At 43.0% G+C, this 22,999-nt stretch overlaps 1 long non-coding RNA gene across 1 annotated transcript; it reads left to right on the forward strand.

Moving 5' to 3' along the window:
* Nucleotides 1-857: 857 nt before the first annotated feature.
* On the forward strand, nt 858-22,396 carry LOC139533613 (uncharacterized). Its single transcript, XR_011666831.1, has 3 exons — nt 858-1,244; nt 13,578-14,018; nt 21,050-22,396. It is a non-coding gene; the product is annotated as an uncharacterized lncRNA (long non-coding RNA).
* Nucleotides 22,397-22,999: the final 603 nt, after the last annotated feature.

Consider the following 22,999-nt stretch of genomic DNA (forward strand, 5'->3'; position numbering starts at 1 on the left):
CAATTTTCTGGCAGCCTTCATTTTATTTGGCCCCCATGTTTTCTTAGCAAAAAGACAATCTTTATTTTCATTTTTTACATAGACTGTAAAATCACCAGGAAATCAGATCAAAGTGATTTTAATTTAGGAAGTCTGTTCCCAAGTACTCCCACGTATAAATAGAAAGGCATTTGTGATCGTATCCCACCCAAGGTAATCAAGTTTTGAAATAAAGAAAAAATTGGTCAAATACTGTTTTATCTGTTTTGGATTCTTGCGGTCAATTTCCAGTGTATAAATGATGTATAACTATGTTCAGGCACCCCGACCATACGCTCAAGGAACAATTGATGATCCCTGTTTTATAACCATGTTGTAGCGCAAGGGCGAGGTGGTGCATGAAATTATAACAGAAATCTCGATCAGTCTGCCCTGAGTCTAAATTCAGGACCATCTGTAATTTTAAGTTACAGGTAATTAACGCATACCACGGTCATGTTTAGGGCAAAACGGCTCAAAGAGGGAGGTCTCTTAGCAACATGGCACTGGTGTAATTAGTGTCCCTGATGTGCAGTTTTATAATTCGACCAGTTTTCTGAAGGTTACATTTGAATAATTGTCCTGCATTTTTAGTACCATTGTTTAATGTGGTTATTAATACAATGAAGGCAGTTGATTGATTACAATAAAATGGTAGGCATTAGACTTCACTGGATTATTATTATTATTAGGCTATTACGACACAATCACAGTCCTCACCAGCTCTTTTTGGCACTTATAACTCTCATTATCTTGATCCGTACGCTATGCATCATGATGATGTGTGAGCGTGGATGTATTTCTCTCCCAATCTCGAGTCGCCTCCGCCGCGCCCCTTTGACCACGTTTGAATCTCAACAATGGGAGGTTAGAAGCGAGATAGAATCAGAGAGAGAGAGAGAGAGAGAGAGAGAGACAGGCATAGAGAGAGAGAGACAGGGATAGAGAAAGAGAGACAGGCATAGAGAAAGAGAGACAGAGTGAGCGAGAGAGAAATACAAGAGATAACGAAGGAAAAAGGGTGTAAGCGTGTGGCTTCTGCCTTTAGGATCTTTCTTCTTTTTTTTCTAAAAGGGAGAGGCATTGGGATGGAGTATCTAGAGAGCGGGAGAGAGAGAGTTGGAGGGGGCGTTTCTCCTGGCTATGATTATCAGATATTTCCAATACATTGTCAACATCGTGTCGTCTACTTGAGTGGGGGAAACTGACAGGACTAAAAACAATTGGTGAGTATATGACATCTGAATGTAATATTTGGTAATGCTTTATATTTTCTCCTCTTGCCGACAAAATACCCGTGGTTTACAATTACGAAACCCACGAGTATTTAGATTGGTTGAAATTATCATATTTTTAACCAAACATTTGTGATAAATTGATCTTCATTGATACAGTAAGGAACGGTACTCTTAACTGGTTGCTATGTAGGCTACACGTGATGGCAAATACTTGTTAGGCCATGGTAAAGGATAGCCCTCCATCACCATCATCAAGTGGAAAAAGCGCTGAGTGTTTGAAACGCATCACAAAGCCAACAGTGATAGCACTGACTTCTCAAGCTATGCTATTCTATTTTACTTATCTGAAATGTAATTGTTTGATCTCAAATTCTCTTATGACAGGACCGACTGTTTTTGTAAAGGCTAGTCTATGCGTTCAGAGATAGACCACGTGACTTGGTAGACTACCTTGTACTAAATTCGTATTCCTCAATAGACAGCTCGAGCTGTCACGAGCGACTTTATGAATGCATGTTGAGAGTGAGGCCTAGTGTATTGCCAATGATTTACTTTTACCATGTCTGTTTGTTTTTACAGTAGATTCAAGTTATTGTTTGTGAATAGATAGATATAGATACAACACTCAATAACCTAAACCTTTGGAAAAGTTAGCCAACTAAAATTAGATATGAAACTATTTTGATCAATAGGCCTACAGTTTAAAGTGTTGCTTGTTTGTGATTTTTGGGCTCTATTGGGCCCTTTGTTTTTTAAAGGCTTGTCATTTGGTTTAAAATAATGCCACAAATGAAACAGGACTATCCATATTGAATATGTGTAGCAGGTGGCAATCCAATGCACAATGCAATACACAGTTGAATGATATTCATTCACCTAAAACTTAACACTATATTTAGTCTTAAAGCTAGAATCCTTAATTACTACATCATTTGTTTTTATTTTAAATTAATGATATATACCCATTGCACAGGAGGTTGCTGAGGGGAGGATGGCTCATAATAATGTCCGGAACAGAGCGAATGGAATGGCATCAGACACATGGAAAACACTTATTCTGCTTCAGCCATTACCAAAAGTCTGTGCTCCCCAATTAAGGTGCCACCAACCTCCTGTGACCCATTGATTCTCGAAGAATGTAACTCATAAATGCCTCATGAGCTTCAACTGTAGTAGTGCCTACCCCATCAGAAACCAAAATATAAGCTTGTTTTACTCCATGTAAACAAACACCGTATAGCAACAAAAACACAAAACATGGTTAAAACTATCATTTTGATATCATGGATGGTCTGACTATGAATTTGAGAGTGGTAACATTTCCCAAAGCCCATCCCTAAACTTTTTACCAAAACTGAGGTGGGGTGACTGCTTTGTTATTGTTTCAATTAGGTATTCATGCTTTTAAAGAAATACTTTTTTTTTGTCGCTACACGGTTAACGTAATTTCTTTAAAAAGAAAGGGATTGATGTGTCAGTTGTATTCTTCCACAATCTTATTTAGAGTTGAATGATCATCTTTATAAACACTGTAACTATTTGCATTTGTCCTGCATACATTTTTTGGGTTGTGAATTGTCTATATCGCTTGATCACTATTTGTAAGTATCTCAGTCTCTATGTTGTATATTTAAATGAACTTCTTTGAGGCAGGCAAGGTATTTTGTTTCTGTCAATCAATCAATTTTAGCCCATCAATAAAACGTCCAAGGTTTATCCTATAGGTTTACCCGCTAGTGAGATACATAATTCAATAATGTGTGAATTATTACTCGAATGTCAGTCATATGAGCTTGGGACACATACTGCCTATAGACTAAATTGGATTGAATTAGTAGCATTTGCAGGGAACATTGTGAGTGTGTGTGAGCGTGCAAGTGTGTGTGTTTGCGCATGTGTGTATATGCATATGCATGTGGACTGTGTGAGCGTGAGTGTGTGTGTCAGTCTCAGTGTGCAGTCAGTTTGCCCATAGGCACACCGGCCAGCATGAACTCCCTGAACTCAACCCTTGTCCATTCAATTCATATTGATCAAGGAGCAGAGAGAGACATAGAGTTCCGTCACATCTGTTTTTGGACTGGGCTTGAAACTGTGAGTGTACCTCCTCTAACGAAGGAGATGAGAACAGAGAGGAATAAAAGAAACCAAGGGAAAATAGAAAAGGAGAGGGAAATTGACAAGTGTGTGTGTTTCTCTAAAAGCCAAACAAGCGGGACATCCATTTAGTAAACCAGCACAGATCTCTCCACTGGGAGCTGTCCTTGGTTCTGATCTGTGCTCCATCCTTCCTCCATCCCTTCCACCTTCCCCAACCTCCCCCAACAGCTCCCATTCCCCCTCCCCCACCCTGCTAATTGACAATCTCAGCCTCTCCATTTGGCAAGCAGTGTGTGTGGGGTGGAGGCGGGGGGGGGGGGCTAGGGATATCCTCAGAGGGCCCTGAACATACCATGTTGGGAAAAGGCGAGAGAGGGGAGGATCAAAGCAAAATCATATCAAATTTTATTGGTTGCATACACAGATTTGCAGATGTTATTGCAGGTGCAGCGAAATGCTTGTGTTTCTAGCTCCAACAATGCAGTAATACCTAGCAATAAATAAATAAAAACAATAATCCAGAAAAAATTATTAAGAAATATCAGAACGAGCAATGTCAGAGACATGAATATATGCATATTGTGTGTGTATGTATGTATATATATATATAACTGAACAAAAATGTAACGTAACATTTAACAATTTCAAAGGTTTTACTGAGTTAGAGTTCATATAAGGAAATCAGTCAATTGAAATACATTCATTAGGCCCTAATCTATGGATTTCACATGACTGGGCAGGGGTGCAGCCATGGGTGGACCTGGGAGGGCATAGTCTCACCCACTTGGGAGTTAGGCCCACCCACAGGGGAGTCAGGCCCAGCCAATCAGAATGGGGTTTTCCCCACAAAAGGGCTTTATTACAGACAGAAATACTCCTCAGTTCCATCAGCTGTCCGGGTGGCAGGTCTCAGATGATCCCACAGGGGAAGAAGCCGGATGTGGAGGTCCTGGGCTGGCGTGGTTATACGTGGTCTGCGGTTTTGAGGCCGGTTGGACGTACTGCCAAATTCTCAAAAAGGACGTTGGAAGCGGTTTAGGGTAGAGGAATTAACATTACATTCTCTGGCAACAGCTCTGTTGGACATTCCTGCAGTAAACAATATTAAAGTCAGATATACAGATACCACTAGCATCGAATAGTCCCCGCGATATGCAACTTTTCAGGGAAGTCAGGAACCAATACGCACAGTCAGTTAGGAAAGCAAAGGCTAGCTATTTCAAACAAAAATTTGCATTCTGTAGCTCTAACTCCAAAAAGTTCTGGGACACTGTAAAGTCCATGGAGAATAAGAGCACTTCCTCCCAGCTGCCCACTGCACTGAGGCTAGGAAACACTGTCACCACCGATAAATCCACGATAATCGAGAATTTCAATAAGCATTTCTCTACGGTTGGCCATGCTTTCCTTCTGGCTACCCCAACCCCGGCCAACAGCTCCGCACCCCCCGCAGCTACTTGCCCAAGCCTCTCCAGCTTCTTCTTCACCCAAATCCAGATAGCAGATGTTCTGAAAGAGCTGCAAAACCTGGACCCGTACAAATCAGCTGGGTTAGACAATCTGGACCCTCTCTTTCTAAAATTATTCGCCACCATTGTTGCATCCCCTATTACCGGTCTGTTCAACCTCTCTTTCGTATCGTCCGAGATCCCTAAAGATTGGAAATCTGCCGCGGTCATCCCCCTCTTCAAAGGGGGTGACACTCTAGACCCAAACTGTTATAGACCTATATCCATCCTGCCCTGCCTTTCTAAAGTCTTCGAAAGCCAAGTTAACAAACAGATCACGACCATTTCGAATCCCACCGTACCTTCTCCGCTGTGCAATCCGATTTCCCGAGCTGGTCACGGGTGCACCTCAGCCACGCTCAAGGTACTAAATGATATCATATAACCGCCATCGATAAAAGACAGTACTGTGCAGCCGTCTTCATCGACCTGGCCAAGGCTTTCGACTCTGTCAATCACCTTATTCTTATCGGCAGACTCAACAGCCTTGGCTTCTCAAATGACTACCTCGCCTGGTTCACCAACTACTTCTCAGATAGAGTTCAGTGTGTCAAATCAGAGGCCCTGTTGTCCGGACCTCTGGCAGTCTATGGGCAGCTCTTGCTGCTGGTGATTCCTTGATCCACCTCTATGCAGACGACACCATTCTGTATACATCTGGCCCTTCTTTGGACACTGTGTTAACAAACCTCCAAACGAGCTTCAATGCCATACAACACTCCTTCCATGGCCTCCAACTGCTCTTAAACGCTAGTAAAACTAAATGCATGCTCTTCAACAGATCGTTGCCCGCACCCGCCCGCCCGACTAGCATCACTACTCTGGACGGTTCTGACTTAGAATATGTGGACAACTACAAATACCTAGCTGTCTGGCTAGACTGTAAACTCTCCTTCCAGACTCATATTAAGCATCTCCACTCCAAAATTAAATCTAGAATCGTCTTCCTATTTCGCAACAAAGCTTCCTTCACTCACGCTGCCAAACATACCCTCGTAAAACTGACTATCCTGCCGATCCTTGACTTCGGTGATTTCATTTACAAAATAGCCTCCAACACTCTACTCAGTAAACTGGATGCGGTCTATCACAGTGCCATCCGTTTTGTCACCGAAGCCCCATATACCACCCACCACTGCGACATGTATGTTCTCGTCGGCTGGCCCTCGCTACATATTCGTCGCCAGACCCATTTGTCTCCAGCTCATCTATAAGTATTTGCTAGGTAAAGCTCCACCTTATCTCAGCTCACTGGTCACCATAACAACACCCACCCGTAGCACGCGCTCCAGCAGGTATATCTCACTGGTCATCCCCAAAGCTAACACCTCCTTTGGCCGCCTTTCCTTCCAGTTCTCTGCTGCCAATGACTGGAACAAATTGCAAAAATCGCTGAAGTTGGAGACTTTTATCTCCCTCACTAACTTTAAGCATCAGCAATCTGAGCAGCTTACCGATCGCTGCAGCTGAACATAGCCCATCTATAAATAGCCTATCCAAGTACCTACCTCATCCCCATATTGTTTAGATTTTCTTTTTTGCTCTTTTGCACACCAGTATTTCTACTTGCACATCATCATCTGCACATCTATCACGCCAGTGTTAATTTGCTAAATTGTAAATACTTCGCTACTATGGCCTATTTATTGCTCCTTACTCCATTTGCACACACTGTACATAGATTTTTCTATTGCGTTATTGACTGTACTTTTGTTTATCCCATGTGTAACTCTGTGTTGTTGTTTTTTGTCACACTGCTTTGCTTTATCTTGGCCAGGTCGCAGTTGTAAATGAGAACTTGTTCTTAGCTGGCCTACCTGGTTGTAACGGAATTCCTCCTCCTCTTCATCCGAAGAGTAGGAGCAGGGATCTGACCAAAACACAGCGTTGAAGTTAGACATATTATTTATTTAAAGACAAGACGGAAAAACACGAAAACACTTTAACAAACTACAAAATAACAAACGCAGTCAACAGACCTGGACATGAGAACTTACAAACAACTAAGAACGCACAAACAGGAAAATGACTACATAAACGAACGAACAAACAAACCGAAACAGTCCCGTGTGGCGCGACAAACACAGACACAGGAGACAACCACCCACAACACCCAATGTGAAAACACCTACCTTAATATGATTCTCAATCAGAGGAGATGAAAACCACCTGCCTCTAATTGAGAACCATATCAGGTACCCATAAACCAACATAGAAACACAAAACATAGACTGCCCACCCAAACTCACGTCCTGACCAACTAACACATACAAAAACTAACAGAAAACAGGTCAGGAACGTGACACTGGTTAAATAAAGGTGAAATAAAAAAAGTGACCAGTGTTCAACGATTATGTAAAACAGTATGTAAACATTATTAAAGTGACCAGTGTTCAATGACTATGAACATAGGGCAGAAGTCTCTAAGGTGCAAGGTAGAACAGTGACTAAGGTTAGTGGTGACTATTTAACAGTCTGATGGCCTGGAGATAGAAACTGTTTTTCTGTCTCTTGGTCACAGCTTAATTTAATATTTTTCTTTGGTACTTTTTACCCCTTTTTCTCCCCAATTGGTATTTGCAGTTTTGTCCCATTGCTGTAACTCCGGTATGGACTCTGGAGAGGCGAAGGTCGAGAGCCATGCGTCCTCCGAAACACGACCCTGCCAAGCCACACTGCTTCTTGACACACTACTCGCTTAACCCGGAGGCCAGCCGCACCAACGTGTCCGAGGAAACACCGTCAAACTGGTGTCAGCATGCATGCACCCGGCCCGCCACAGGAGTCGCTAGAGTGCGATGGGACAAGGACATCCCTGCCGGCCAAACCCTCTCCTAACCCGGACGACGCTGGGCCAATTGTGCGCCGCATCATGGGTCTCACAGTCGCAGCCGTCTGGGACACAGCCCGGGATCGAACCCGGATCTGTAGTGATGTCTCTCGCACTGTGATGCAGTGCCTTAGACCGCTGCGCCACTTCGGAGGCCATCTTGGTCCCAGCTTTGATGCACCTGTACTGTCTTAGTCTTCCAGATAGTAACGGGGTAAACAAGCCGTGGCTCGGGTGGCTGAGGTCCTTGATGATCTTCTTGGCCTTACTGTGACACCGGGTGCTGTAGATGTCCTGGAGGGCAGGCAGCGTGCCCCCGGTGATGCATTGCGCTGACTGCACCACCCTCTGGAGAGCCTGTGGTTACAGACGGTGCAATTGCCATACCAGGCAGTGATATAGCCCGACAGGATGCTCTCAATGGTGCATTTGTAGAAGTTAGTGAGGGTCTTAGGGGCCGAATTTCTTCAGCCTCCTGAGGTTCAAGAGGCGCTGTTGCGCCTTCTTCACCACGCTGTCTGTGTGAAGGGAACAATTCAGGTTGTCTGATTTGCACGCAGATGAACTTGAAGCTTTTAACCCTCTCAACTGTGGCCCTTTCGATGTGGATGGGGGTGTGCTCTCTGTGCTGTCTCCTGTAGTCCATGATCAGCTCCTTCGTTTTGTTGAAGTTGAGGGAGAGATTATTTTCCTGGCACTACTCCGCCAGGGCTCTCACCTTCTCCCTGTAGGCTGTCTCATCGTTTTGGCCACTCAGTCATGGTTGAACAGGGAGCATAGGAGGGAGCTGAGCACGCAACCTTGTTGGACCCCCGTGTTGAGGGTCAGTGTGGTGGGGGTGTTGTTGCCTACCTTCACCACTTCGCGTAGGCCCGTCGGGAAGTCCAGGACCCAGTGCCCTCCAAGCTTAGTGATGAGCTTGGAGGGCACTATGGTGTTGAAGGCTGAGCTGTAGTCGATGAACAGCATTCTTGCATAGGTATTTATCTTGTCCGGTTGGGATAGGGCAGTGTGCAGTGCAATGGCGGTTGGATCTGTTGAAGCGATATGCTAATTGTAGTGGGTCTAGGGTGTCAGGTAAAGTAGAGGTGATATGGTTCTTACCTTAACTAGCCTCTCAAAGCACTTCATGATGACAGAACTGAGTGCTACAGGGTGATAGTCATTTAGTTCAGTTACCTTCACTTTCAAGGGTACAGAAACAATGGTGGACATCTTGAAGAGAGTGGGGACAACAGACTGGGATATGGAGAGATTTAATGTCCGTAAACACTTCAGCCACTTCTGCACATGCTCTGAGGATGCGGCTTGGGATGTCGTCTGAGCTGGCAGCCTTGCGATGGTTAACATGCTTAAATTGCTTACGTTGTCAACTGAGAACGAGAGCACACAGTCCTCGCAAGCGCCAGGGGCCCGTGTCGGCGACTCTATTTTGTTTGCCTTGAAGTGGGCAAAGAATTTGTCTGCGATGTGGCTGGGTTTCCCTTTATAATCTGTGATTGTCTGGAGTCATTGCCACGAGCCATTGAATTGCGACTCCACATTGTCCCTGTACTGCCATTTTGCCTCTTTGATTGCCTTACGGAGGTCGTAGCTGGTCTGCGTTCCCAGTCACCTTGCCATGGTTAAATGCAGTGGTTTGCGCTTTAAGTTTTGCGTAAATGCTGCCATCTATCCACGGTTTTTGGTCTGGATAAGTTCTAATCGTCAGTGGGAATAACATCCTCTATGCACTTCCTGAAGAACCCCGTCAGCGAGTCAGGGTACACGTTGATACTGTTCTCAGAGGCGACCCGGAACATTTCCCAGTCCACGTGATAAAACAGCATAGAATCCGATCGGTCTGACCAACGTTGAACAGTCCTTACCACAGGAGCTTCCTGTTTAAGTTTCTGCCTATAGGTGGGGAGGAGCAGAATGGAGGCGTGATCTGATTTGCCGAAGCGAGGGCGGGGGAAGGGCCTTGCTGCCGTCCTGAAAGGGATAATAACAATGATCCAGGGTCTGTGCGTGTAATCTAAATGCGCCCTCAGGATATATGGTTTGCACATTCCAGTGTAGTTCGTTGAGAGCCGTCTCTGTGTTGGCTTGGGGGGGTATACACGGCAGTGACGATGACCAAAACATTTCGGGAGGTAATGCGGTCCTCATTTGATGGTTAGGTATTCCAGATCAGGAGAACGAATCCCTGATGTCTCTCTGGAAGGAGATCCTCGCCCTGAGCTTGTCTACCTTTTATTGTCCAGTTTATTGTCCAACAAGTAATATACTCGGAAGCAGTGGATGGTATGCACGCCGTCTGAGTCCGACTAGGGCCCCACTCCTGACTAGAGCCCCATTCTTCTTTGGCCTCAACATTTTGGTGCAGCCCCCAGGATGAATTGTGCCTGTCTCGGGAAGTTCAAACAAAGGATCCAGGTTTCTGCTCAAATTTCTGGTGAGTGACTGCCGATCTAATATCCAAAAGTTATTTCCGGCTGTAGGTAATAATAAAATAAGCGGTCTGAGCAAATAATCTAAGAAAAAATTGCAAAGTTGGCTAGGAGCTAGAAACAGGGCTACTGTATCTGTCGACACCATCTTGTCATGTGAAAATAAAACATCTGTGTGGTATTTGGGCTCCCCTTAGTATTGTAAAACATACATTGACATCTGTTTGATAATTGGCTTCCCTGGCTCCTCGGCTTGGGTCATGCTAAATGCCGGTTTGGTGGAGAGGAAAACAAAGGTGTGTTATTGTGCGTTTAAACTGATGGGGGAAGGGGCGCTATGTGGACAAATCATTTTTGTGTTGGTAAAGGCTCCACAGGTTTCATATTTGCATACATACAGCACTACACTATTCATTGGTCGCATTGGTCAACAGTTATTCCACTTCTTTACAAAGAAAAATCACTGTTGGTAGTCATATAAGAGACTACCCACTGGGCACACACTGGTTGAATCAATGTTGTTTCCACATCATTTCAATGTAATTATGTTGAACCGACGTGGAATAGATGTTAAATTGACGTCTGTGCCCAATGGGTATTGAATACTATCATACTGCCAAGCTAGTTTGTTACAGCCTTTCCACCATAGCCTCTGAGCATTCTGTATGTTGTGTGGTGATTTGAGACAGAGACCCAGAAGCCATATTAGCAGCTTCCGCAATTTGTTAGGCGCTTTAGAGGGGAGCGGCCGTTAAATTGCATAGATAAATATGGTGAATAATTGATGTGATGCGTAGTGGGGAGCTGGTTTGGAGTGGCACTGATGCTCCTGGAATCCCACAGACTGTCAGTGGTAGATAGGTGTATAGCTGTAGGTCTGTATCTCCTCTTCTACTTTAGGTGTCCATACCCAGGATGTAGTCCTGTTAGACAGCTCTGACCAGCTAGACAGCCCTGTCATGTTCACAGTATAGACATTATATTGTGTATATACCTCTGTACAGTATAGATATATAGGCATCAATAGAAATCATATAAACAGTAGCCTAGGGCCTCCCGGGTGGCGCAGTGGTCTAGAGCACTGCATCGCAGTGCTATGCTGCGCCACCAGAGTCTGGGTTCGCGCCCAGGCTCTGTCGCAGCCGGCCGCGACCGGGAGGTCCGTGGGGCGACGCACAATTGGCTTAGCGTCGTCCGGGTTAGGGAGGGTTTGGCCGGTAGGGATATCCTTGTCTCGTCGCGCTCCAGCGACTCCTGTGGCGGGCCGGGCGCAGTGCGCGCTAACCGAGGGGGCGGGTGCACGGTGTTTCCTCCGACACATTGGTGCGGCTGGCTTCCGGGTTGGAGGCGCGCTGTGTTAAGAAGCAGTGCGGCTAGGTTGGGTTGTGCTTCGGAGGACGCATGACTTTCGACCTTCGTCTCTCCCGAGCCCGTACGGGAGTTGTAGCGATGAGACAAGATAGTAATTACTAGCGATTGGATACCACGAAAATTGGGGAGAAAAGGGGATAAAATTTAAAAAAAAAAAAAAAAAAAAAACAGTAGCCTAGACTATATGTCATAAAGGCCCATATGTATACCTCATGCAGTATGTGCCATGATCATGTACATTTTATAGATGACATCTTTGGTTCAGGGCTACAGTACTAGCTAGATCCCATTGGGGTTTGGGATATGGGAGACTGCATCTCTCCATCCTTCCCTTTAATTCACTCTCCTTTGTGAGAGCTTAAGGCAATGTTAAAGAGGGAATGGAGCTAAAAAGACAGCTTTGAATTTCAGGCCTTGAACCACAAGGATGCTATCAGACTCCTACCAAAATCCTCCCATTTAAACCCTTTCAGGGCTTTCTGTCTTCCTTCTTTCACTCCTCCTCCAAACGTGTGGTATGTCACATGCAGAGGTGTTTAGAATAATAGAGCTGGATTCATTCCTTTCATGTGCTCGCCTTTTAGCAGAGACGTGCAGAGCAGTGCTTTCTGGGTTTGATTCCAACCCCTTGAGGAAGCAAGGGCATGAGGATGTGAAGTCTCCTTATCTCCACTGACAGCCAATCACAGCTCATAATGCCAGTCCAAAGCCAGGCGATAGCAGGTCCTTTAAGTTTACAGTCTGCCTGTCCCAATAAACATATCTCTCACTCACTCCCTGCTCCCTACTTTACGCTCTTTCTCTCTCTCCGTTTCTCTCATGTGTTCAGCGTGGGGGCCTGGGCTCCCGGCGCTGCGGGGGAAGCACACTCCTTCAGATGTGTGTGTGACTGTGGCTCTCACTGATAAACGCAGGGACAGGGATTGCAAGCCTCACAGTTTACACTCAGTCAGGGGCCGGGAATTCGAAAACTGCCAACTTTATTGTACACTGGTGTGGTGTGACAAGGTGACAGCACACGTGAGCTTGCAGTTACATCACGTTCAGCTGGCCTTTCAGTCACCCCACACTGTGGGATATGGACTAGATGTCAGATATGGACTAGATATGGGAGACTTACTGTATTTTAATACTATTACAGGCATAGATACAGGAGATATAGACATATAGAAGACATAGATACAGGTGATATAGACATATAGAAGACATAGATACAGATGATATAGACATATAGAAGACATAGATACAGGTGATATAGACATATAGAAGACATAGATACAGGAGATATAGACATATAGAAGACATAGATACAGGTGATATAGACATATAGAAGACATAGATACAGGTGATATAGACATATAGAAGACATAGATACAGGTGATATAGACATATAGAAGACATAGATACAGGTGATATAGACATATAGAAGACATAGATACAGGAGATATAGACATATAGAAGACATAGATACAGGTGATATAGACATATAGAAGACATAGATACAGGAGATATAGACATATAGAAGACATAGATACAGGTGATATAGACATATAGAAGACATAGATACAGGTGATATAGACATATAGAAGACATAGATACAGGTGATTTAGACATATAGAAGACGTAGATACAGGAGATATAGACATATAGAAGACATAGATACAGGTGATATAGACATATAGAAGACATATATACAGGTGATATAGACATATAGAAGACATATATACAGGTGATATAGACATATAGAAGATGTAGATACAGGAGATATAGACATATAGAAGACATAGATACAGGTGATATAGACATATAGAAGACATAGATACAGGTGATATAGACATATAGAAGACGTAGATACAGGAGATATAGACATATAGAAGACATAGATACAGGTGATATAGACATATAGAAGACGTAGATACAGGAGATATAGACATATAGAAGACATAGATACAGGTGATATAGACATATAGAAGACATAGATACAGGAGACGTATTCATTCATTGACTGTTAATTCCATATTACTACTCCAAACTGAAAGACGATTCTTCCTTTGCAAGTTGTTTTTCTTTTTTTCTCTAGGACCTGGACAATGTTAGCGGTAAATGAACCCCCGCCCACCCTCCATCTCTCTTCCACTGTAATGAAGCATGGATGGGGAGAGGAAAGAGAGGAGAGAAGATGGAGGAGAGGAAGTGGCCGGAACGTTTGCTCCTGTCTCGACCACGGGTATTCTTGGGTTGATAATACAGATGTCGATGTTATTGCTTGAGAATACGCGTAGCTGAGTGGAAGCCATTTTCCTCAACCAACCTTTCCTTCTGGAGTCATATAGACATACAGGAGCAACATCCTCCTCCAAAGATCAATCTTCACTTTTGTACTATCATTTGTTTTAAATGTTCTACATTATATGGACCCTCAGTGTTGATCCAAGCAGGCTCAACGCTGCCCAACACTCTCTCTCTCTGAGCTGTGTTGTGACCGGTACCTTGAGCCCCAACCAGACATCCTCTTCAGAAGGTAAGCGCCTCCCAGCCATATATCACATCCCTTTTTTGCTCTGATTATTCCTCCGCTTGACAGATGCCCTTATCAGAGGCAGTGCGTGGTGGATGGGGAATCCAATAAGAGTTTGTGAGGAAGTGGGCCTGGGCGACACCACACCACACATCAGAGGTCCAGCAGCAGCTCCTGTGACTCGTGGCGAATAAGGTCACAGCCAAAGAGCAAATTCAATATCCAGACTGGCAGCTAGGAGCATGGACTGAATGCAGTAGAGCACAAAGATAAATCTCAGCCTGGATGCTGTTTTCCAGGCTGGCTGGAGGTGGTACAGGGACAGTCAGACGGGCAGGTTGAGGCAGGGCAACAGGGAAGGACAGTCTAGGCTGAATGGTGTGGGAGATTTAACAAGCATTCCAACCAAAGATGTTTGTGTGAACTGGTCTATTTGTGATACAGTGATCTTGGTTAAACTACCTTTTTGTAACGCACATCCAAATGTAGACATTTGACAAAACAGTATCATTGCCTTGCAAAAGTATTTGATTTTTTCACATTTGATTGTGTTACAAAGTGGGATTAAATGGACTAAATTGTAATTTTTCTGTCAACAATCTACACAAAGTATTCTGTCATGTCAAAGTGGAAGAACATTTATTTTTTATACAAAAAATTATAACTAAAGTGTAGTCGTTGCATAAGTTTTCAACCCATTTGTTTAGGAAAGGCTTAGTTAAATCACATAAAAAGTTACATGGACTCACTCTGTGTGAAATAATAGGGGTTGACATGATTTTTAATGACTGACCTTTCCTCTGTCCCCCATACATACAACATCTGGAAGGTCCCTCAGTCAAGTATTGAATTTCAACCACTTATTGAACTGCAAAGACCAGGGAGCTTTTCACATTTTTATAAAAAACAAATTAGACATTGAATGTCTTTTAAGTATGGTCAAGTTAATAATCATGCTCTGGATGATGTATTAAACCACCCAGACACCCCAAAGAACCAGTCATCCTTCTGAACTGAGCTGCAGGATGTTGCTCAAGGATGTTACCATGAGGCCATTGGCGATTTTAAAACAGCTACAGAGTTCAATGGCTGTAATGGGAGAGAACGGAGGATGGATCAACAACATTGTAGTGACTCCACAATAATGGCCTAAATGACAGAATAAAAAGTTAAACACAAATATACAATATATTCCAAAATGTGCAGCTTTTATGAAACAAGGCACAAAAGAAATACTGCAACAAAAAAACATAGCAAAGAAATACACTTTTTGGCCTTAATGCAAAGCCCTATGTTTGGGGCAAATCCAACACAACACCTCACTAAGTAACTGCCTCCTTATTTTCAAGCATGGTACTGGGGAGTTTTTAAGGATAAAAGGAAATGGGATAGGGCTAAGCACAGGCAAAATCCTAGAGCATAACCCGCTTCAGGAATTCACTTTTCAGCAGGGCAATAACCTAGAACATAAGGCCAAATCTACACTGGAGTTGCTTGTCAAGAAGACAGTGAATGTTTTTAAGTGGCTAAGTTACAGTTTTGACTTAAATCTGCTTGAAATACTATTGCAAGACTTGAAAATTGTTGTCAAGCTATGATCCCCAACATCTCAACAGCTTGAATAATTTTCAATAGAATAATAGGCAAATATTGCACAATCCAGGTATACAGAACTCTTAGACTTACCCAAGAAGACTCACAGCTGTTATTGCTGCCAAAGGTGTTTCTAACATGTATGGACTCAGGGAGCTGAATACTTACTGTATGTAACGACTATATTTCATTTATTTCATTTATAACATTTGTATTCATCTTACATTTTTATATATTTTTTCAATCTTCCACTTTGACAGAGTATTTTGTGTAGATTGTTGACACACAAAAAAAGACAATTAAATCAATTTTAATCCCACTTTGTAACACAATAAAATGTGAAGATATCGAAGGGGTTTGGACACTTTTGCAAGGCACTGTACATGTACATTCATTTTCTGTTCCATTTTTTTATTAATACTTCCACTTGTTTTAACTGCACCTGTACGTGGAAAAGCAGAAGAAAACTAGTGGGGTTGTGTAGGGTGGTCAAATGAATAACTTCCCTCCGTGGTGATTTTTATTTGAGTGTTTTTTAATAGGGTCTAATAAGATTATGTAAATACCTTGATTTCACAGTGGGAGGAGTCTGGGTCTCATCCATTTAAAGGGTCTTTGACAGCGTCTCTGTACTAAACACTGGAGACACTCAGCCAAGAGGATTCTCCACAGCAGCCCCTAGAGACAGCACTGACATGAGCTCCTCTCTCTCAGGGAGGTGTGTGTGTGTGTGTGTGTGTGGGTGTGTGTGTGTGTGTGTGTGTGTGTGTGTGTGTGTGTGTGTGTGTGTGTGTGTGTGTGTGTGTGTGTGTGTGTGTGTGTGTGTGTGTGTGTGTGTGTGTGTGTGTGTGTGTGTGTGTGTGTGTGTGTGTGTGTGTGTGTGTGTGTTCGCATGCACGTGTGATAGACAGCTGGCCTAAGGTTAGCACAAGCCTCCAGACTCTTTATTCCAGTCTCTTCCCCATTCTATCATGAATTAATGATAGAACTTGATCTCTAAGCCCCCGCTCATTATTCATTTTAATAACTTAATTTGTCCCTAATAAACCAAATTCCATGTTGACCCCATGTAATGGAAAGCTAGAAAGTAAACTACGGACTTGGCGGGTAAGATGCCCAAGATTTGGGTTTGTTTACTTAATTACATACAGTACTGTATGTATTCAGGTTATAAATAAATGCTAAAGAGATTTCTCACACTGTTATTCCCTCCACTCCTATGGTCTTGCACTCAACAATGTTACATTAATGTCATATTTACTATTTTTTATATTTTGGCTATATCAACTGACCATGTTAATTTTTGTGCATCTTGCATGCTCTGGACACTAGCATATCACTAATGAGATCTACTGTGTCTACATCTGTGATGAAGCTGGTATGCTACTGTATATTGTTCACAATGAGCAACTAAAACAACACCGGACAAGTCTCACTGCAGGTTGTCTCTCTGTACACTTCTACTAATAACCATCCCAGTGAGCAAACAGAACAGAGACTTCAGACTGGGAATAAATAAGGAGGTCTTGGATTTGCTGGGTGGGGATAGCTGTAATTTTCCCTGGATGGGTCACTCCATTACAATTACCCTGTAATATTTATCTAGACAAACAAAAGGCTGTGCGGGAGCAGCCGGCCGCAGGGAGGAAATCACTGTGCAATAAGAGCCCTCTCATTAGGACCCTGTCTTTATCATGGAGGAGCTCTTATGAGATGTGGCAGATTAGAGGAGGGAACAGAAGGCCAGGAGAGAGCCATGGAGATGATGACCGCTATTGCAATGATCATCACTATTTGTCATCCAACGACACGCACGTTTGCACCTGTGGTAAATGTAAACTAACTGTGAGTGTGTGTGTGTGTGTGTGTGTGTGTGTGTGTGTGTGTGTGTGTGTGTGTGTGTGTGTGTGTGTGTGTGTGTGTGTGTGTGTGTGTGTGTGTGTGTGTGTGTGTGTGTGTGAGAAAGAGTGGAAGAGAAAAGAGTTTGCATCCTTTCATGTATGTGTGTGAGAGTGATTGGATGCATTTAGAATTAACAAATAGACAAAGATAGAATTAAATAAATAAGATGCAAGCACATGCATTGCACTTGGTGCCTGGCAACCGGATCTCTTGGTTGCCGTGGCAACAGTTGCTACCGAATGTGAGGTGATTGGCAACCATGCCAACGAGGAGGGAATAACATTTGACCCCTCCTGCTGACGAGGAGAGGTGGGGGGCAGAGGGGAGCTGAGCGAGAGAGAGAGGAAAAGAGTAGGCCAAATAAAAAATTTGATATTCATCTTCTGAAACCTCTTTCACACTCCTCCTTCTCAACCTCTCCCCTCTAGCACCAGCACACTACACTACCACAGATACTAACACACACACACGCTCCTGCTGCTCGCTTGCACACACACACACACACACTCACACAAGCCCAAACTCACACTCTCTCACTCAGTCACTCTATCACACCCCCACCTACAGACACACAAACACGTACAGTATCTACTCAACACAATCTCTCACACATGCAAAAAACACACACACTCATACTCAGCACACCTGTATTCATCAGCAAGGCATTGTTTTGCTCCTGAAGCTATGTGAAACAGAAGGCATTGTGAAATCATTATGTGAGCTGCTCTGCCAAGAGGAGGGTCTCTCTCTTCCCTCTCCATCTCTATCTCTATCCTTGTTCTTCACTCTATCTCTCTTTCTCTGTATCTCTCCCCTCTTTCCTCTGTCTGCATGGATAAACTAATAAGTGAGTGATTAATGGTCTGCTAATTGCTGTGTAATCTCCGTTAATTAGCGTTGAGATTTTGTAGTGGCTGAGTGCAGTGAGAGAGAGACAGATCTAGAGTTACTGACAGTTGGACCCACAGACAGACACACAGAAACACAGAGAGAGAGAGAGAGAGAGAGCAGGGGGAGGCAGACCAGGGGACAGATGAGTGAGTCATTTGATAAAGAGGTGAACATTACTATACATGTATACAGTATTTGCTTGTTGGTCAGGAACCCTCATGAATATGTTCTTTATTCCTGGATAGAGTTTCCTCTTTGTTCACTGGTTATTCAACCAAGAAGGGCAGAATATAGCACAGCAGTGTGTCAGTCAGGTCAAACCTGCACATTCACCAGATACAGATAAAACAAATTAAAGTGCATAAACAGTACACAATGTCTGTTCACGATTCTCATTTAGAATGTAAACCAAACACTGGCAGTGCTTTTGAACTCTACACCTGACCCACATGCACCACAGTGTCTGGACTGGAGTATCTGCAGGTGTTTTGCACCAGTGTTTAGACTAGTAGATGTAGCTAGAGCCCCAGGGATGTAAAGTAGCCTCTGGGAGTTGGGCTCCAGGTAAGCCAGGTGACAGGTGTGTGGGTGTCTTCAGGATGGAGAGCAGCCATCTCAGGCCAGATGTGCTGCTCCACAGATGTGTCAGTGAGAGTCATAACAGACCAGAGCCCAGCTGCTTAGAGAACACATTGCACCTCGTCTGATGGCTGCCCTTAAACTGGGCATGGCAGGCCTTGTGATAGACGGTAAACAGGGTTAAGTTCTGCTTGACATTCATCAGGGCAAATGTATGGGCTGATATGTGGTCATTGTGTATGTGTCTGTGTCTATGTGACCTGTGTGCAATATTTGTGCTTTATGCTTTATATGAATGTGTGCTCTGCTTGGTTGTGTGTATGTGCATGTTTCTGTTAGTTAGTTGTGTGTGTGTGTGTGTAGTGTAGGTGTTGCATGGAATAGATTGTGCATGGCACAGTACAATTTATGGCACCTTCTACTGCCCTCCCTTTCAGACGCCTCCACACACGCCCCCACACACAGAGACCTGGCAAAATCTGTACTGCTACACATCTCATTCCAACTGTTTTACATTAATAGCAGAATATTACATAATGTTGCATAAACTAAATATACACACAGAATGTATTCCTTTGGGATGAGGGCAAAGAGAGCAAAGGAGTTTGGTAAACATGGTTTATAATTTGTTTCTTTGCTATATTCACTTTTTACATCCTGAAATATTGGTGCTCATAATGCCGAATTTCACAACCACAGGAGTCATTGACGACAACAGACACCAAACACCTCGACTCCCTTCAGAGCTGCTGCCTGTTACTATAAGATAACAATAATGCCATCTTGTGTTCCTCACCGGTACGACAAGGCCTTCACATATTTTGAAGGCTTTGTCTCATTTTGGCCTTTGACCTTTCTTTTTTCATATAAATTACAATAATAATACGGTAATTTAGCATACAATTAGCATACATGTTCCTTATATACAGGTTTTGTGGACATTTTACTCACAATCTTGGGCTTGTCAGCACTAAGCCCCAGGTCCAAACAACTGGGGCACTTTACTAAAACTGCTAATCTAATGTCATTATGGATGAAGTCAGCATGTTCCAGGTTAGTTTGTCCTCATTAAAATTCTATAATTGTTTCCATTTTTCTTTTACAAGTTAATTGGAACTTGCAATAAACTAAGGCTACTGATTAGTACCCCGATGAGCTAATTAAACATACATAAGCTACTAACAGAACCTTTTTATATTCAGACAATAGGCTAACGCAATTGAACATGGAGTTTGGTGTTGCATTGCTCACAAGTGACCCTTCCATTGTCTTTTCTGAACCTCACACAAATCAGCTTCTTGACAAAAATGGCCATAAGAGAAAGCATCATTCTCATCATTCTCTTTTTTTTTTTTTTTTTTTTTTTTCTCATCTTGTCTTTTTTCGTAAGTCCGTTTTTTCAGAGCTATTATTATTTATATGTATTGTTATCTGAGTTTGTTGGAAATGGGCATGTAATAATGTGTGCATGCGTGTGTGTTTGAACTCTCCCGCTTCCTTCACACCTGCATAACCTGCATTTATTGTCACACATCCAGACACAATTGACACAGTTGCCTTCCAAAGGCATCATTATGCACTAACAAAGCTTTTCAAAATTCCCTCATGTTACCTAATTATGCCCATTAAGTGACCACTGACATTATGTGATTATTTTCCATCAGCCACTATACCGACTTATTTTACTCCTTTCATCCCATCTCCTTTCATTCAGCCACATTGAATACCCACTTACTTTCTCTGACATAATTGAGTACTGTCTTCTCGCAAGATTGTGTCTATTGCAGAGGGATCTCATGGATCATCAATTCTGTCCCTACTGGGCAAAATAACCTGTCTCTTAGTCTCTACAGTACATGTGATGCTCGTTGCACTATAATTTAATGATATAAAGTACTTTAGCTGGGAGGGGCCTTTTCTTTCTCAGCTGCTAACCTCCTCTTCTAGATGATCTTCCGAAAATCCAATCAAGTCCCAAACAGCTGTTTCCTCAGGCCACGGCCAAGACTATGTATGTCTGTGTTTCTGTCATAGTTTTGACTCTTATCTCCTTTCTTCTTTTTCCTCAGAAAAATGTTCTCCTCAGCCTGCCGATCGACGACCTCCTCCTGGGCTGGATGACAACTATCCAGGTCCTCCATCCTCTTTGCCAGTGACATCACACAATCCACTATCTATTCCCTGTTCTTCCCCTGAACTTGACAGTGGTTCACTGTTCCTGTTGGCACACGCCCAAAGATTCAGATAGTATCTTGAAATCTACTCTGCCCTCCAGCTAGTAGTGCTTAAGATTCATTGCTTATCATTACTGAGGAGGACACCCACAATTGGCACAGCAGTAAGGTGACACATTCACTGGAGAATTTTGCTAGCATGAGCCTAGAATAGCTTCCTTAAAATAGCTACTCTCATACACATATCATTATCATGATCTAATGGATTTAATTACGTTAAAGAAATATATGTTGCGAAAATAAGAGTGACAATGTGTGTAAAGAATGTGTTACTGACAATTTGAGTATGATTTTGTCAGAAATTACATCTGTTTGACAGCCTTGATTGTGGTAGACACAGCAACCTCCCATCATGCACCAGAAGAAAATGATGAGAATGGTTTTGACTAGATGATATACAGCTACGAAAGATGGTGACTTTTTTGTAGTAGGTTAGTAGAATTTAAGCTGCAGGTTAAGATAACTTAGAAGGTTAGGATAATTAGATGAAGGTTATGAAAAGGGTTAGGGTTAGCTAAAATACCCTCCTAAACTGTTACGAAAAGTCACTTAAGTCCATAACTGTAGCCTATCTAGTCACAACTGATAAGAATTGACCTGTTAATACCACTGCTTAGTGCTGATAGAAACATGGTAAGACAACCAGGCAGCACTTTGGTGTCAATTATCTGCCAGTTATTCTACAGGCTATGTGCACAGAGCAGGAATTCTGCATTTTAAATATAATTATAAAAACACATTCCCAGTAGAGACATCTGTGGTATGACCAAAGGTCAATGCGGCAATCTGAGGAATTCACATAGTTTAGCAGAAAGCAGATGTTATGGAATAAGCAATGTACTTTACCACTCTACTGTACCATAATGGACTGTATAGCATACTGTTTTCCTCATTTAGCTAAAAGCAGCCTTTATGGAATAAGTGGCTACATGTTAGAGGCCTGCCATAAGGATTTCCTTTATCTTTCTCTAGGCATACCAATAACAGTGGGCATGGCGAAGCACTACCCTCACACAGTTTTTGTAGGGCAAGTTTTGAATTTTGCCTGCACTCATGACCATGAAACCTCAGGAAGGGAAACAGTATTTCCCTTAAATTTTAAACTGAATGTCAATAAAACACGTGCTACTGTGTGCAATATTTCACGATCAATAAAGTGTTATATACTTTTTACAAATGCTATTTTTGTTATCTAACTGTTTTTACAATCCTGAAGTAGTTTTCATTTCATATTTCCATTGCATGTGATTGCATTATGTCTCCCAAAGATGTGATTGTTTGGAAGAATGAGTGGTGTTTAATCTGCTCTGATTAGCAGTTCATGTTTGGTTAATCTTTGAAGCCCTTGATTGTTAGCGATAGGATTACTTTCACCGGTGTCATCTGTCTCCATCCACTCTTTCAGCACTTCACTCTCTTTGTCACTGGATCTCTAGCCCAGGGCCTTCTATTTACAAGAAGGCTCTGATCTAGTCTACAATCAATGCCAAATACCTACGTGTCAACATGGGAAGTGCAAGGAACACAGGATGTTGGTGGCACCTTAATTGGGGAGGACGAGCTCATGGTAATGGCTGGAGAGGAATGATTGGAATGATATCAAATACATCAATCACATGGTTTCCAGGTGTTTGATGTCATTCCATTTGCGACATTCCTGGCATTATTATGAGCCGTCCTCCCCTTAGCAGCCTCCTGTGCTGGGGAAACCAGACAGACAACCTTGACTCAGGAGGATGACTCAGTAGGTGACAGCACAGAGCCATACAATGACAGAAATAACCA

Source organism: Salvelinus alpinus, chromosome 1 (assembly GCF_045679555.1).
Source record: "Salvelinus alpinus chromosome 1, SLU_Salpinus.1, whole genome shotgun sequence".
Lineage (NCBI taxonomy): Eukaryota > Metazoa > Chordata > Actinopteri > Salmoniformes > Salmonidae > Salvelinus > Salvelinus alpinus.